Here is an 11,607-nt window from a genome sequence, read left to right on the forward strand (position 1 = left end):
ATCTCGGAGGACATTTGCTAAACGGACCCCTGCTTTGGATAAGGGGCACTCAATTACTAAGGGGCACACTAACTGCTATTTGCACCCCAAGACACCCTCTTCTATTCGCAGCCAATAAATGGATAGGGGCAATCCATCTTCAACACTTAAAAAGGGCGGGAAAGTGCAGGTTTGAATTTGCATCACCTGCGAAGTTGCTGTTTGTAATTCGAGAGATTTCTGGAGAGATTCAATCACTCCAGTGGATCGATTTAGGCCTGTTTTACTCTAAAAGGACAGGTAAGTCCATTAGAATAGAAGAAAAAGGGCCACAACATGAACTCGAAGTTAAACAGGGGAATGAAAACCCGGTTTTCATCTGTGAAGATTTGTGGAGATTTTCAGCGAGATTTTTTTGGCTGAATTGGATTGGTAATGACCTGTTACGATATAAAAGGAAATATTATAGCTTTTGTTTCGTTAAAAGAAGGAACAGAAATTATGTGGAGAGAAAAACAGAGGTGGGGTGTTCTCGGGTTTTCTCCCTCTATCACGAGTTGGTTGAGATATTTTGGGAGATGGCGTGTGTCTGCAGCGTTTGTAAACTCATCTGAGCCGTGTATTCATTGATTTTGGAAAGTTTCAAACACAACAGACGCGTGAAGAATATAAAGAAGGAAATGATACTCGTGAAGAATAATGAATTAATGACAAGATATTTTGAAGATTCAAGGGGTCTGTCGAGTATAAATAAGGTGCTGAGATGTCTTCGAAGGATATAGAGAGTGGGGAGTGATAGACGCATTTATGTGTCTAATATAGCTCAATTGTATATTGTGTTAGTACCCATTTTTTGTACTTATTATGGCTTTTTATGTCCCTGTAGGTATTTCTGGAGAAATAAGCTTTTGCGGCGAAATTGGCTAAAAAAGTGGTTTTTGCGCTCGTGGGAGAAAATTACTATACGGACTCTCACTTTGGATAAGGGGTAACCTAATTACTAAGGAGTGACCTATATCCAGGCAGCTGCTAAAGGGAGACCAGCCACAGATAAGGGGAGGTCATCTTCTCAAATTCAAAAGAAAATTTTGGCGGGAAATGAAATGCTTCACGAACAGCAAACAGGGTTGGAATTTTGGGGCCCTTTGGGACAGATTCGATCACCAAATTCGTTTGGGCTGGATGTTAATGGACTAAACAGAGTTGGTACATGCGTTTTTATCAATCGAAATGGGCTGGATAATCCGGGCTGGATAAACAGAGTTGGTACAGAGATACGTATCTTCCCGATATGTACAGAGAATGGGTAAAGGATTCAGGGAGAGTTTCACGCTAGTTAGACTTTTACTTGGTCCTGTTCTAGTCTTGATAAGAGTTTGGTGGCAAATATATAGCTAACAAACGCGTACAGGGAGATCAGAAAGAGATATTTTCTCAACAGCGCAGAGAAGAGAGAAAAAGAAGAAGTCGGATTCACTCGAGATTTTTGGGGGTTTGGTAGCTATATAAGTGTTGGTTCGAGTCATAAGAGGGGTTAGAAAAGTTTAGAGACAAATAGGAGAGAGTTCAGAGCCGAAACGAGGAAGATACCATTGATTGTTGCTGCTGCTGCTGCTGTTCAAGGAGGAAGAAGAAGAGGAAGAACAGACCTGCTAAGGCAGTCGTTCTTCATCAGTCTTAAAACCAGAACACGCTGTGGCGCTGTTTACAGCACAAGGCTTGTATCGTTCTTTCCAGCGCTTACACCCTGTGTCGCTATTTACAGCACTTTAGTTCTATCGTTTCTTCTCAGCACTTATACCATTTGTAACAGTGACGCTGTAACACTTCTGCAGCGTTGCTAATTCCTATTTCATCATATAATCATCAATAAAAACACCTATTTTAGCGATGAATTTATCTTGTGAGTGTGTTTTTGGGATGAGGAGCTAAACCCATTAGCCGAGACGACGGAGGAAGCCATTGGCACAAAATTTATTGGTATAATTCTAATTTTTACATTTATTTGCAATATTATTATTTGATTATTTGCACGAATTAAAATTGAATTAATAGTTTGTATTGAGTAATTGTGAATTGACTTGATGAAGCATGCTGGGTTTTAGTAACTTTTGATGTTTTATACTTTTTAATTACAATTATTACTTCAAAAACTTATTTGAGGCAAATATTAGAATTGATTTTAAAGATAAAATTGCATAAGAACTATTTAGAGTTTACTATTAAAATGGTCATTGGTAGAATCCTAGTCTTGGTGTTTTTCTCTATAACTTTGAACAACTCTTTTTATTTGCCTGTTTAAATTTAAATCTAAAAACTGTTTTCTTCACAAGTCTGAAAAGACCCTGTTTACCACTATCTCTACAACCATTTGAAAATACATCAAATTTTTGGCGCCGCTGCCGGGGACCTGTGTTTAGTTAGCATTTTTTAGATTTATTTGTTCTTCTTTACGTTTCTGTTTTTTTTGTCTTTTTCTTTCAGATTCTTGAAGTTGGAGCGAAAGAAATTTTTGCCAAAGTTTTTGGTGGACATTTAAAGACTTGGAGTAAAAGGCAAAACAAAAGGAGCAAAAGAAGAAGAATTTTATTTATTTTTTTTGATAAAAAGAGAGAAAAAAAAAAGAGAGACATTTTTATTTTTGTAATTTTTTTTAGACTTTCTTTTCTTTTCTTTTGTATTTTTTTTATGGACTTTGGACATTAATTTTGGGACATTAATTTTTTTTACCCTACGGAAGGGTACCCTTAAATACAAATTGTGTGCAGGGAAGGACGGTGATTACAATATCACCTCGGCCCCTCGGGTTCATCGCCCGTCTGGTACGGGAAGTAAAATTCTAAACACCCGCGAATCTCCTGCAAGCGGGTTACTGGACTCCTTAAGGTGAATATATGCTGAGGACTTGAATATGGACTGTTTTTAAATTCCTAGTAAAGGGCAAGGACTGGACCATATCAGATAAGGGTTCGGATTTCATCACCGCTCCCTTCTTGCCCGCCTTAGGAAAACGAAACCTAAAGCGAACCTAAGCCTAAAATTTGGACTAGAAAGAGACCTATAGGGTATCGAGCTTAACAGGACAATCATTCGAAAAATATTGGTTACTCTTTTAAGCACACCTCGAAGTTCTTGACGGTTTCTGCGAGTTGAATGCGTGACTGCGCCGCATTGGATCGGTGAGGTTTTGGGTATCAAAGCTCCACTGAGCTTCCCTCGCCTCGATTCAACTTGCTTAAACTCGGATTGATTCCAGAGGGGTTTGCTTAAATTGTAACGAATTCCCTTTCGAAGGATTAGAAGCTGGTCTAGAAACAATCTAAGTGGAGCCATCATGCTTGTTGTTTGCTAGAAATCTTTAGGTTTGCTGTGGTAAAGTCGAGTCAGCCTGCTGTGTGATTGCTAGAACCTTCTTGTTAGGATTTTTATTTCTTTTTGAATTCTTTTTAGTGTACGCCCGATTTTGTTAATAGGGCTTGGAAAAGAGATACTCTAGGTCGATTGATTAGAGAAAAACCTAGTAGTTCTTCTGATTTAAGCAGGGAGCTCGAAGATTCTTCTTTTGAGAGCCCTGTTTTTGGAAACTTCTGTTTTGAGAATCTGTCTCTTTGTGAGGATAGTACCCCTAGTACTTCTGTTGTGCCAGCGATGGCAACTTTGAAAGATTACATGTTCCCAACTAGGACCAACCGAGCTTCATGCATTAAATTGCCAGCCACTACGGCTAATTTTGAGATAAAACCTAGTATTCTTCTGATGATCCCTATATTCTTAGGAAAAGATGATGAGAACCCTTATTTTCATATTAGGGACTTTGAGGAAATCTGTGGGACAATTAGGATAAAGGACCTTACCGATGAAGTCTTGAAACTTAAGATGTTTCCCTTTTCTTTGAGAGACAAAGCCAAGACCTGGCTGAACAACCTACCGTCTGAATCCATAGAAACATGGCAGGAACTTATCGCTGCCTTCTATGTGAAATTCTACCCTAAGCATAAAACTGCAGCTGTTAGGCAGAAAATTAGTGCTAGTGTGCAACAAGAGGGAGAGTCTCTTTATAGGTTTTTAGAGCGATTCAATGATCTCCTATCTCAGTGTCCTCACCATGGATTTGATAATATGAAACTTGTACAGATTATTTATGATGGTTTAGACTATTCGACCAAAGCCATGGTTGAGTCTATGTGCGCTGGTGAGTTCACTAGTAAAAATGCTGATGATGCTTTTACCTTCTTAGGAGCTATCGCTGAAAAATACCAACAGTGGGAATCTTGTGTTGAACCCCCTAAAAGACTCTTGGTCAATAGAAGTAGCACCAATATGGTAGATACGAGTTTTGCTTCAGATGCTAAGTTTGCTGCTTTGTCCAGAAGGTTAGAAGCTTTAGAAATGGTTCAGTCTAAAAATAGGTCCCTTGTTGAACCTAATAGAGCCTCTCAAGTCTCTAGTTGTGGAATAGAGCCCGAAATTCATTTTGGGAAGGTCAAGTTAGTGAAGAACAAGCCCATGCTGTCTATAACAACTCTAGGTTTGAGAACCGTCAGAAGTTTGACCCATACTCAGAAACCTACAACCCTGGTTGGAGAAACCATCCTAATTTCTCTTGGTCTAAGGGCCAGAATCAGTCCAGTCTAGTAATTCTCAGCCTCCCCCAGGTTTTTGTTATACTAAGAACTCTTCAGGTCAGCCCAGAACCCATCTGAGATATAATAGCTAGCTTAGAGGAAACCCTTAGTATATTAAGGAAGAGATGCTATCACAAAGCCAGGAAATGTTAGTAAAAGCCAGGGTAATTTTCAAGAGGAAACCAAACATAATTTTAGAATAGTGCCCCAGTCTTTTGCTAAATTAGAGTTTCAAGTCGGCCAAATAGCTAAGTTTATCAATGAGAGAGAAAGGAAGGTCCCTAGTCATACTGATCCTAACCCCAAAGGAGGAATCGTACAATCATGTGAATGCTGTCACAACCCTAAGAAGTGGAAAGAAAGTTGACAACAAGGTCGCCATGCCTGATAGTGAACATGCTGTAGTTCACCCTGCTGAGCCAGAAAATGAAGGGAGACTGATAGAGTCTCCAAATAGACCAATGATGGTCCTGTTAAGCCCGGCTTTGTTCCCAGAGCCCCGTTTCCCCAGCTGCTAGTTCCGACTAAGAGGGAGTCCAACTTTAATGATATATTGGAGGTTTTTAAGCAGGTTAATATCAACCTTCCATTATTAGATGCAATTAGGCAGATTCCCTCTTATGCCAAGTTCCTTAAGGACTTGTGTACGCGAAAGCGTAAGCTCAGTGTCCAGAAGAAGCCTTCATAGCTAGTCATGTGAGTTCTATTATTCAGAATACCACTACTCCTAAGTATAAAGACCCAGGGTCCCCTACCATTGCTTGTACAATAGGTAAGTACCGTGTTGAGAAAGCGTTGCTTGACTTAGGAGCCAGTGTGAACTTATGCCATACCATGTGTACCTCAAGCTAGGACTTGGTGAGATGAAACCTACCCAGATAACACTTCAGTTAGCTGATAGGTCCGTTAAAGTTCCTCTTGGTGTGATAGAGGATGTTTCTCATAGAGGTTGAAAAGTTTATTTATCCAGTGGATTTTATTATCCTAGATACCCAACCTGTCCCTGATCCAGAACCAAATACCAGTGATTTAGGTCGCCCGTTTTAGCCACGTCTAATGCGATCGTAAACTGTCGAATGGTATTATGAATCTATCTTTTGGTAATATGATTGAGTTGAATATTTTTAATGTCAATAAGCTACATTCTGAGCTAGATGACACGTGCATTGAAGAGGTCAACATGATAAGAACCTTAGTTCCGAAGTCTGTACCAACACCGAATCAGAAGATCCATTAGAGAGTTGTCTAGCCCGTTTTAGCATGGATTTGACGATGATAGCAACATTGAACAAGTAATGCTCTGTTGGATTCTATTCCTATGTTAGATACCGATAGATGGAAATCTAGGTTTGAACCATTACTAGCTACCGAATCTACCTTAAGCCCTTATTTCGAAGAGCCTACGATCCTCCTAAGTTGGACCCCAATTATGCATTGTAGGCCCATCTGAGATTTTGCCTAACTTCCAATTTGGATAGTGATCATAGATTAGGCCAGTAACCGTGCTTCAACAAAATAAGGAAACTCTAGGGATGACCATAGAGGATATGAAACATATAAGTCCTATAGCTAGTATACCTCAAAAGAATTTAGAGGATGAACCACCTGATTATACCAGAGAAAGCAATTGACCTTTTTCAGGAACCGGATGGTCTAGAAATTAGGAATATTGTGACTAGTTTATCTAGAGACACCCAAAACTCTAAGTTTGGGGGTAGTGAACTAGAAGAAGCTCTAGAGTATTTTAAATACTCTCCGGATCCGGAAATTCAAGCCATAGTTAAAGGTCTTACGGAGAATAGTGATTACCCTAAATTTGGGGGTAGAGATTGTCAATTATCCACAATAGAAGTCCCTAACTTGGGACTCAATCCTAGTGCATTTGAGGTATCACTTGAGTGTATTCAGACTCCACAACCTGATCCGCCTGATAAAGTCCAGGAAAAAATCCATATGTTAAAGGCCCGTTTTTCGGATGAATCTGTTTGCCGAGACACTCATATGAAGCCCAATTGGGCACTCCAGATAAATCCAGTTGTCTTGCGAGAAACTTTAGATCAAGTTGTGCTCTTTCTGCTCATTTTTCTGATCTTGACCATTTGTCTCCTATTAGTGGCAGTTCTATTTGGTCTTATGGACCCACAATTGTTTCGACTATTGGTATACGACTTTGGAAGGTGAAAATTCTTTTTGAGGTATTTGATGTCTAGCTAATGACTATAAATTTAGCATTTACTGGGAGGCACCCGCGTTCATGTGATACGGTAATATCCTTCCTTATTCTTTTCCCTCCAGTGGTAATAGTTTCTCCTTGTTCATGCTTTTAATTTCATCTTTAACATTGAGGACAATGTAAGATTTAAGTTTGGGGGTGGGGAAGAAACACTTTTTGTCACCTTTTTGCAATAATAAAAACTCCAGAGCCTAGAAATTTATGCCTATTGAGGATTGCACTAACTAATCTAAGTGGATGGAAGCATTTTGATTGTAGGAGTTTGAGGAACCAATCTGATTAGATGGAAACATCTAAAGAGTCTATTCATAAAAGCACAGAGCTCAGGTGTTAGAATAACATGATAGTTTCACCATATCTCGTTGAGTCCTTTTCACTTCTATTTTTATTTTATTTGTTTTAAACTATGTTTCTCTAAGTGATAGGTGGGGCCCACGATTCAAGTTGTTACCAATGCTAGGTTGAATTAGAGTGATTGAGATACCATGAAAAAAAAAAAAGTTGAAAAAAAAAAGAGATGAAAAAAAAAAAAGATGAAAAAAAAATGGTAGTTACCACAAAAAAAAAAAAAAAATTGAGACCAGACCATTTGACCAAAAGGAATAAATTCAATAAAGTCGACCACTGGTACCCTTGTATATGCCAGTTGTGTTGACCTAGAGTTAGATTATCGACCACTGGTACCCTTGTATATGCCAGTGTGTTGATATTAGTCAGACTAGTATCTCAATCCATTAGGATAGGTTCATTTTGGCGGAGGCCTTCAGACAGATATGGGAAACGCCGTTCGCTTAGTAAACATCAAAACCATACATGTTTTTCTATATCCATCTTCTTGATCTATCCATGTGATTAGTTTTGACTCCGAATATGATGTCCATAGTGCAACTATCTGAGTAGAGCTCTATCACTTTATATGAATTTTAGTATGCTTGAGTGCAAACTCGTGTACACCAATTGGAATTTCGCATCAGGGTACTTCTTCCTGTAGTCAATAAGTATGCCAACCAAGGAGATTCTTTAGTGCCTTCCAAGGTTCTGCGTAGATAGCTAAGGTCTGGAGTACAGGTTTTGTGGGTATATCTCTGGTAAGCCATCCCGAGACTATAACTCGGCCACTAGGGCCACCTAGGGGTTTAAAGGCTTATTGCATACGCTAAATGCAATCGACGATGCCTGCGACAGTGAGTTAGGATTTTATTTTGTAGTTTTGATTTGCTCGGGACTAGCAAATAATAAGTTTGGGGGTATTTGATAGACGCATTTATGTGTCTAATATAGCTCAATTGTATATTGTGTTAGTACCCATTTTTTGTACTTATTATGGCTTTTTATGTCCCTGTAGGTATTTCTGGAGAAATAAGCTTTTGCGGCGAAATTGGCTAAAAAAGTGGTTTTTGCGCTCGTGGGAGAAAATTACTATACGGACTCTCACTTTGGATAAGGGGTAACCTAATTACTAAGGGGTGACCTATATCCAGGCAGCTGCTAAAGGGAGACCAGCCACAGATAAGGGGAGGTCATCTTCTCAAATTCAAAAGAAAATTTTGGCGGGAAATGAAATGCTTCACGAACAGCAAACAGGGTTGGAATTTTGGGGCCCTTTGGGACAGATTCGATCACCAAATTCGTTTGGGCTGGATGTTAATGGACTAAACAGAGTTGGTACATGCGTTTTTATCAATCGAAATGGGCTGGATAATCCGGGCTGGATAAACAGAGTTGGTACAGAGATACGTATCTTCCCGATATGTACAGAGAATGGGTAAAGGATTCAGGGAGAGTTTCACGCTAGTTAGACTTTTACTTGGTCCTGTTCTAGTCTTGATAAGAGTTTGGTGGAAAATATATAGCTAACAAACGCGTACAGGGAGATCAGAGAGAGATATTTTCTCAACAGCGCAGAGAAGAGAGAAAAAGAAGAAGTCGGATTCACTCGAGATATTTGGGGGTTTGGTAGCTATATAAGTGTTGGTTCGAGTCATAAGAGGGGTTAGAAAAGTTTAGAGACAAATAGGAGAGAGTTCAGAGCCGAAACGAGGAAGATACCATTGATTGTTGCTGCTGCTGCTGCTGCTGTTCAAGGAGGAAGAAGAAGAGGAAGAACAGACCTGCTAAGGTAGTCGTTCTTCATCAGTCTTGAAACCAGAACACGCTGTGTCGCTGTTTACAGCACAAGGCTTGTATCGTTCTTTCCAGCAGCTTACACCCTGTGTCGCTATTTACAGCACTTTAGTTCTATCGTTTCTTCTCAGCACTTACACCATTTGTAACAGTGACGCTGTAACACTTCTGCAGCGTTGCTAATTCCTATTTCATCATATAATCATCAATAAAAACACCTATTTTAGCCATGAATTTATCTTGTGAGTGTGTTTTTGGGATGAGGAGCTAAACCCATTAGCCGAGACGACGGAGGAAGCCATTGGCACAAAATTTATTGGTATAATTCTAATTTTTTACATTTATTTGCAATATTATTATTTGATTATTTGCACGAATTAAAATTGAATTAATAGTTTTTATTGAGTAATTGTGAATTGACTTGATGAAGCATGCTGGGTTTTAGTAACTTTTAATGTTTTATACTTTTTAATTACAATTATTACTTCAAAAACTTATTTGAGGCAAATATTAGAATTGATTTTAAAGATAAAATTGCATAAGAACTATTTAGAGTTTACTATTAAAATGGTCATTGGTGGAATCCTAGTCTTGGTGTTTTTCTCTATAACTTTGAACAACTCTTTTTATTTGCCTGTTTAAATTTAAATCTAAAAACTGTTTTCTTCACAAGTCTGAAAAGACCCTGTTTACCACTATCTCTACAACCATTTGAAAATACATCAGGGAGAGGCTACAAAGAAGAATAAGAAGTTGCAGAGCAGATTTCTCTGCTGCTACACAAAAGGAGAAGCTGAAGAACAATAAACCAATAAGAACTGTCGTTCTTGACCGTCACATATTCATCCCACAAAAGACAGCTCTTCTGCGACATCATATAACAATAGTTCTTCGCAACAGTTGTAACAGTGAGTTGTAACGACCGTTAAGCGTTGCAAACTTCTGGTTTATATTATTTTCCTCCCTTTTCTTCTTTGTAAACACCATTTGAGCTGTAAAAATATATTTTGAGCGTGTTTTTCACTATGTGGAGCTAAACCTTTCTCTGGGACGACGGAGGAAACCAAAATTCGTCATGTGGTAAATTTATTTAATTATTTATATGACTATTTGCATTAAATTAAAATTAGAAAAAGATTTTTCTTAATTAATTGTCATTTCGTTTGATGATTTATGCTTAAGATTAATTCTTTTGATATGCCATGCTTAAGATTTACAATTAATATTTTAAGAATCTATCTTAGGCAAAGAAATAGAGTCAAAATTCTTATTGAATGAGCTCTAATGGTTTAGAATAAATAGGTGAATCACATGAATTTGAATGTTTGGTGGAATCCTAGTCCTAGTACCTCTCGAAGCATTGTTATTATGTTGTATATATTTGATAGTTTTATAATTTAAATCTAAAATTCAATTTCATCAAGTTCGAGTGAACGACAACTCTATTTACCACTATCTAAAATTCGATCATGTTCCCTCTTGGGACATTAGGTTTTCAAGTTTCTTGGTATTATTTTCAACACCTATGAATGGATGGTTATCTCAATTAGCATAAATGAAAACGTGCGCAGATCCCAGTGTACACACTTACATTGGATATCTTAATCACCAAAAAAACACATTCTGCTGTATATATGCCAGTGTACATTCATGTGGACATCCTAATCGCCATTTAACAAGAAACCGATCCGGTTGATGTTAATAGTATTGATCAAAGCTTCGAATTCAGTTTGAGAAATATTACAGCTCCCCCAGAGTTCCCACCCTCAGCTCTTGGTAGTCTCACAAGAAAAAAAATATCTAACCAACACAAAAACAACTGATAGCCCCGTGCCGTTACGACACGAGTCATATCCTAGTATAAACTTGTAGCTTTTCATAAAAAACTATATTTTAGTTTATAAAATGATTGTTGCATAAGAAAATATTTCTCGTTTGATGTATGTAAGGTGGAACTTCCGTATATTTTCTCTCTATAATTTTCTGAGATTTCTTGAAAATCACTCAGAGCATCCTCCAAGATCAATAAACTCACAGAGAGTTTCTCAAAATCTCTTATATAAAAACTTTCTCAATATGTTTACAATTCTCAATTGACTAACCCCGTGTTAGTGGAGGTTATACGATGGTGCCATAGGGGAAAATGCACTTAACTTGTCTGTCTTTGATTATCTAGTTGATGCCTTATGGTTGGTGATCTTGAAGTAGTTTCTTGGGTATTCACCAAGTTGGCTAATACCTTCAAAACCCTCTCTCTAGAAACACAACAAATCTTGTGTCAGATACTCACAAAGAAAAGAGAACACGGAATAGAGAAAGTTATCTTCATTTTTTTCCATCACATCTCACGGCTTCTTCAGTTACTTATTCTCCGCGCGTTCTAGTACGTGGTAAATTTGTGCTAATTCATAAAATCTCCACATGTTCTAGTACGTGGTAAATTTGTGCGATTCTCCATGGTAAATGGATTAGCTCTTATTTCATTGGTATTATCGGTGGATGCTCACAACACTTCAGGCTTTAAATTTAACTGAAGCAACTGAAGCAGAAGGTGAAAAAGTCGTTTTTATTTATTTATGTAAAGATCTGCTTGACCAGATACAAGATCTAGAGCTAGCTAGCCTACGCTTTTGGCATCCGCATTGG

This window comes from Papaver somniferum, chromosome 7 (genome assembly GCF_003573695.1).
Source record: "Papaver somniferum cultivar HN1 chromosome 7, ASM357369v1, whole genome shotgun sequence".
Classification (NCBI taxonomy): Eukaryota; Viridiplantae; Streptophyta; class Magnoliopsida; order Ranunculales; family Papaveraceae; genus Papaver; species Papaver somniferum.